Source organism: Gallinula chloropus (assembly GCF_964237585.1).
Source record: "Gallinula chloropus genome assembly, chromosome: 1".
NCBI lineage: Eukaryota > Metazoa > Chordata > Aves > Gruiformes > Rallidae > Gallinula > Gallinula chloropus.
Window position 1 is genome coordinate 143541949 of NC_140085.1, and position 6878 is coordinate 143548826.

Sequence of the window (6878 nt, forward strand, 5' to 3'; positions counted from 1 at the left end):
CAGTACTTCACTATATATGTATACATACATACATACATACAGGCAAGTTACTAAATATAACATAATGTATTATGTATATGCTTTTACTTGTAGACAACATATATCTTAAAATATATATTATATCTATATCTACATATATTATGTTTTAAGCATATATAAATATTCTTAAAACATAAAAATATCGTGTAGGATGAAGTTTAGGAGTTTAAGGTATAATAAATTCCATACAACATTTCCCCTTTGATAAAACATTAGCACATTAGGGTTTAGCAAACCAACGAGCCTCTCCTGACTGAAAACTGAGTTTGGAGTATTTCATGGAGTCTAGTTTTTCTTCTTTTTTAAGTAACTTGTGAAAAGGTTGAGAAGTGGTTTTATTCCTTTGCTCATACAGACAGCAGAAAAATACAAGCAAAAATAAAACATGTTCTTCTTTTCTTCTTGCTGCTTTGTTTTTTGGAAGCAAAGCATCCCTTTGCTCACGAAGGTTCCTAAGTAACAAAACATTTCCAAAATTTAACATGTCCCAAGCCTGGGGACAGAATATTTCTAATTTTAAAAGCATTTTCAGAGCAGTAGTTTGCTTGTACTCTCTTTTCTTCATCTGGAAAAACATAATTTCATGGTCAAGGAAGAATAAAGCCATGGATGCCATTGTCTGGATAGCAAGGTAAATGCTGCAGAGTAACACTCTGGGCTGTAACAGTGACACCACAACCTGGATGGGAAGGAAGGTGAGTACACCGTGGCTATTTTGATCCCCTGAAGTACCAGCAGGCTTCAGTAACAAGGTTCTTAAATTCAAAGAGTTGGTGAAATGGAAATGAAAAATTTAGTACTCAAATCTAAACCACATTGTGTTGCCTGGACCCTCAGCAAGCGCTCGAGCCAGGCGATGACAAACGGCTCCAGGACAGCCACAGTAAAGGCACCTCTGCTGTCCAGCAGCTCCAGAGCTCCTACCAGCCAGAGCTGCATCCCCTGCCACCACTGCTTGGGACACCAAAACAGAGGTAAACACAAAGACAAGGGAGAGCAACCTTTGGTCAAGGGCAACTGCCTTGTGTAGGTACAATTAGGAAGGAACCAGCCCTAGAAAAGAAGAGAGTTGGATGATACACGTGTTTTTCAAGTAAATGCCTGATGGGAGGTAACAGATAAATATGTATTGTGGGCTGGGGCACATCTAGGCAATTATTAAACAGGCTCAGGGTGTCTCAGATTCACACTGTCCTGATGCACCAGCAAAGGCAGGAGTGCAAATCAATACCTTTAAAGGCTCAGCTGTTCAGTACATGCCCTGCAGCATCTATAAGCTACACGCATGCAGAGCTAGGATCCTAAAAATCTCCGTATGAATTATGGATGCCATAACTCAGGTCCCCAGCTGTGGCCTGCTGGCACAGCTCTGCTGCATCCAGCTGCACTCAGGTGAGGGCATATCCTTTTTAATCTGAATATTTATATGCTATACTTCACCAGTTCTGACTAGCAAAGGCACCAGGGGATAAGTACCCACATAATGGAAACGTTAGTTTGAAACATGCAGGCAAGTATAAACACGCTCCCTCTGGCAAAACCCAAGCAGATAATATGTTGTGTTTCTGGCAATCCAGAACCGTGGTGCTGTCCCACCTCAAAGCTTAGCAGCCAATCTTCTAGGGAATACAAAAGATTTTAAAAAGGACTGCTCCCCCATAATGTCAGAGATCTGTGTGACTCCTAAGGTCATGAAGAGAGTTTCCACTGGCTGTGCCAAACATTTGGGGACGGTAATACATGATCGGGGGTCACGTACATCTCTTCACTTAGGAGAAACAGAAAGACACTGAACCCTGGTGAGCCCTCTCTTTTGCTAGCTGTGTGTCTTGAAGCAAGGTCCTCACTCCCCTTCTCCCCTCAGTCCCCGCAGCCATTCCTCAGGTCTGCCACGTTTTTGCTGTTTTCTAAGGTTGCGTTAAGAATGACTGTGTCCTCCCAAAGAGTGCCCCAGATCTGGGGAAGGCAGCCCACCATTGCTGTGCTGCTGGGAATGTCTCTTGCAAGGGCACAACACCGGGCACAGAGCTGGAGGACCAGCTTGTGAGAAGGAGCCAGGTCCCTGCCCAGATCCCACCATCACTGCAGGAATTGTCCCTGGATGGCTCCTGGGTGCTGCCTGGAGGAAGAGCTAGCTGCTTCCCTGTGGGAAAGGTGCCAAAGAGATCCAAGCAGTGTGTGGAGAGACAGGGCGTCCAGGTAAGATGACTTCAGGGTGATGCAGAAAGCAATCCAAGGTGTGAGTCAGAAATGTCTAGGGTGGAGGAGACACCAGGCACAAGCACCAGCAGCCACCGCCTCCTGTGCTGGAGCCTGTAGACTCTGATGGCGTCAGCAGGAATGTGGTTATTTTAAACAGTAAACACAGTAAATAAATCCTGGAAGTCTGGGTGACAGGATCAATATTGCTTTTGCAATGGGGGAACTGTAAGACTTCTATAAATACTACTGTGTCTCAACTTGGCATGCAATTGCAAGGATTGGGCAACCATGTGGACCTTTCACTGCCCAGAACTCACCAGTGGATGAACCCCAGGTTTTCAGTTCAAAAGGCAAGTTTCAGGTCTGAACCCCGGGTTTGATGTGAGTGAGCCCGTGCTGGCTGACACGCAGGAGGAGGAGGAGGAGGTAGTGGCAGCAGCTCTCGCCGCAGTCCCTACGTTGTGCAAACACACACCTGTATGAGGACTGTGAGGCACTGGCCCTGCCCAGCACCAAGGCTGCAGGAGGAGTTTTATAGCTCCTGTTACCAGGGGGACATTTGTTTGCATCAAGGGATGAACCTGAGGACGGCAGAGGTGATCGGGGAGCAGTGGAGGGGACTGGAAGGAGTTGTGAAAAGCTTGGCAGGTGGTGCGCTGGGGACCAGCTTTTGGAAGTATGCTCGAAGGTCAACAGATTGTTCCCTTGATTGTAAGGAAATACTGAAGCTGAGACCTAGCCACTGGCTTGAGTGTTTTGCCAAGCAATGGTTTCTGCTGGAGCAAAGAGATACTGATTCCTGCTGAGTATCCGACAGCTGCCAGAGATCCTCTGTGCCTGGCTGCAGGCAATCACCAAACCAGGCACTGCCTGGCTTATCTCACCAAACCTAGCTGTAGGCAATCACATTCACTCCTTCCTTAAAATTTATGATGTCATTTTAATTGACCTGGGGCAAAGTTGTTTTTTTCTTTAAATACTTCCTTTGCTGATCGTTGTTAAGAGCAATGCTGGTTTTCACTTGCTCACCACCCACCATAACTATTTTCCTTCCCAAATACATGAACTCAGTGAACTGTTCCATTTATATATCCCTTTTTTTTTTCCCTTCATTATAACATATTTCAACAATCTCTTTAGGCAGGTTTTCAATCTTTCAAGCCTCTTCCTCAGCATCTGTAACAAACCCTCTGGAATTAATACATTGATCACAGGAAAGATTTCACTAAAACATGATACTTAAGAGGAAAAACCCCAAAAGACAACAGAGGCCAAAGTTTACCTTTGGTATGACTATAACTGCTCATCACTTCTCTGACGTAAACAGAGATTTGATTGTTTGTTTTGGAGCTAAATTTTATCTTCCCAAAGCTTTACCTGAGATCTATGACGGCCTGCGAGTTTAATAGTCATGCAAATGGTGCTGACAAAGTCCAGTAGCTTTGAGCCATCCTCCCTGGGCACAGGTGGCACTCAGTGTGCTTGGATCTGGAGGCTTGGCTGCAGAGCAGGGCTGATGAGCTTTCTCATTTCCAGTTTCCCCAAGGATTTGCTGAAGTCCATCACTAAGTTAAATCACCCTGTGATCTGAGGACTCAGCAGGATTCGCATCCTGGAGGAGCAGTCTGCAACACTTCTCCATTAGCAAGGGCAAGATTTACCACACTGCTGGTAGCTGCTCTCTTTTTTCCCCCTCTTTTTTTTTTCTTCCTTTGCATTTTATGTGTGGTTCTTTTCACAGTGGGATACTAGAGATACCTGGTTTATCAATTTCTTATGAGATTTTTATAAGCCCAAAATGTCTGGTGATAAATTGCTAAATATTACCTGAGCTTATAACAGTATTTTTTCTATATTGGCCTTTTCCCAGCAGAGACTTTTTCCACTTTCCTTCTTCCTTGGCATGCCCTCTCTAGATGAGCTAAGGCACAAGAAATACAGCTGACGCTCGGTGCGTGCAGAGAACAGAGAGGGAACATGGCCATACAATGGGTGTTTATTCCCCTTCCTACCCCTCCCAAATGTCCATACATTCAAAAATGTGGACCAAAAGAATCCCAGCTGAACCAACCAACAACAATTGACACCTTTTATTCCTACATTGCATAAACATTTCCTTTTTCTAGTAGGCAAAGAAATATCAGGAATTAAAGTGATTTTTAAAAATCTGGATTTAGGGAAATTATTTCACGTGAGAGAAAGCCCTGCCCTGTTCTCTTCACAGTATCATGTGGTGCAATAACAGTCCTTCTGGTGTTACACATAGCCTTGTGGATTTGGGAAAGAAAATGCAGGGATTCTGGGGATACAAAGCAAACCCAAATATTCAAAAAGACTCCTCTAGTTGAGGTAGTAACTGAACTAAAACATCCTAAATACAAAGGGTGAAGACTGAGGCAGTTTTTCCTCACCCTCCTGGCTCTCTGGGGGCTCAGGCAACATCCACAGGCCATGCAGCCCTATTTCCCGCCACACGGACTGCAGAAAAGGGACAGCTTGAAGAATCCAGAGGGAAGAAAGCCCAGGGCACCTGCTGCAATCCTCTGCCAGCAGCAGGCACATCAGAAGAGCTTTCACACTTCTGGAGATGCTCCAGCTCTCCAGCACGTGGATTAGCAAGAGTATCATCTGGGCACAGCCCCAGAACACCAGGTCTTGGCAGAGCACGTGTCCAAAAGCTTGTCACGATCGCCTGTCTCCAAAGCAAGGGTTTATCCCTGTAACTAGGGGAGACCATGCACTGAAGATATCACCCAGTGGGGTGTGTTAGAAGGAAGGGTAGGAGAAGGGGGAATGAGCTTGTGATGAGGAGGTATTTACAAAACAAAAGAAACACACTTCAGACTTTCGCTTATGGAGAAGAGAGATTCCCAACATCAATCCCACCCCCCCACCACCACTTTCAAGCTCTCAAACCACTTTTAGTGGTCCCAAGTGATAACACTTGGACCTAGCCACAACTACATCTCTCACAGTGTGCCCAGTTACAACAGCCTTTCCAGAAGCCATCCATCATCTTAAGCTTACATTACTAAGATAAACTTCTCCTCTGTACTTCCTCCCCTTCTGCAACAGGAGGTCGAGGAAACACAGTGAAGTGATGCCCTGAGCTAGCACAGCACATACCAGCCCAGGTATTAGCAGTGTCCAGGAGTGAGATGCAGGTCTCTGGGAATCCAATTAGTTTGTATAAACACATCCAGAAAGCCACATAAAGGGACAGGAGAATTCAATAACAACTGCAACACCATTTCCAAAGCCATACATCTTCCTGCTCCAGACCTCTCTTTATGTCAAAGGAGGACAGCTTTTGCATTTTATTTGGCCTCCAATTTTTAAATCAAATGAACAGATGACCTGGGTTCATGCTTACACACATATGCAGAGTCCTAGCACTGTGACTGAAGGGCCACCCTGCCTTTCCACCATATGCCAACACCTATACAGGATCTGTACATTTTCTAGCTGCATCCCCATCCTTTTTGAATTATTGAAAATAATTTATCCAGAGAAGACATATTTCCTGAGAAAAATGCACTGCTTTCATCTGCCAAATCTATATAAAACATCAAAAATACACTTCATGCCAAACCAAAAGGAAAAAACCCAGCCTGTCACTTTATGTATACAGCTTTGCCTTTTGTTTTCCAAGTTGTGCAGACAACCATCTTCTTCCATTTTGTTCAAATGTTTTGAATCAGTAACTGAATCAGTAGCTACTCTGAAAAGCCTCTGACTTCATGTGTTCTCTGCTCCTTTTAATAATTTAGTGCAGATGCTGTTAGCACCTACTTGTTTACGCCGCCTGATGTCCATGGGGACATCACCTTCAAAGGGCAGCATTTTCACAAATGGTTTGCTGTCTAAAACATGATAGTTGGTTACCCAAATTCATCAGTCTCACACTGAACCCAGTACACCTTCTCCATCTTTTCTTATCTGCATTACTGGTTAATAAAGTGTTTTGTTTCTTTGCTTGTGGCTGATATTTTTCTCCAGCTGCTCTGTAGCACGTTCTGATGTTATTAGAATATCTGTGTGTTGTGCAACCACAGTGGTGTGGGGACAGCCTGTGTGCTGCTCCTCATGCTCAGAGCAAGGCTGGCGATGAGCAGCTTTGCTACCAGCGTCCTCTCCCGGGCTGTGCAGGTCCTAGGCTGGCACTGAGGTGAGAGCACCCAGCCTGAACTCAACACCAATGCCCTCCTCCTAAAACCTCTGCCTTTTAGGGACCCTCCCATCCTCTTCCCAGTTGCTGTGAAAATTAATAGTGCTAGCAGTAACTGATTTGCCCTTTCTCTCAGAAACAGCTAACAAAATTCAGTTGTATCAATGCATAACCTCTTCCAATGCTGCTCCTTATGCCAGACATCAGTGGAGGTGGAAGAACAGCAAGCTGTGGTGCAGGAACCAACTATGTATAAATACAGTCACACTACTATGTCTCTGCACCAACTCTTTCCTTCTCAGTACTCACTCAAGTACCCTGTTGCACACTGTGTAAGCACAGGGTGGTGCCCAGCGTCACAGTGGTCAATGACAAAAGAGACATCAAAGGATCTCAAGTAATAAAATACCTGCTGAAAGGAAGGTGGGAGGGGGGAGATAGGATACAGCTCACTGCACGGGCTTTTGTG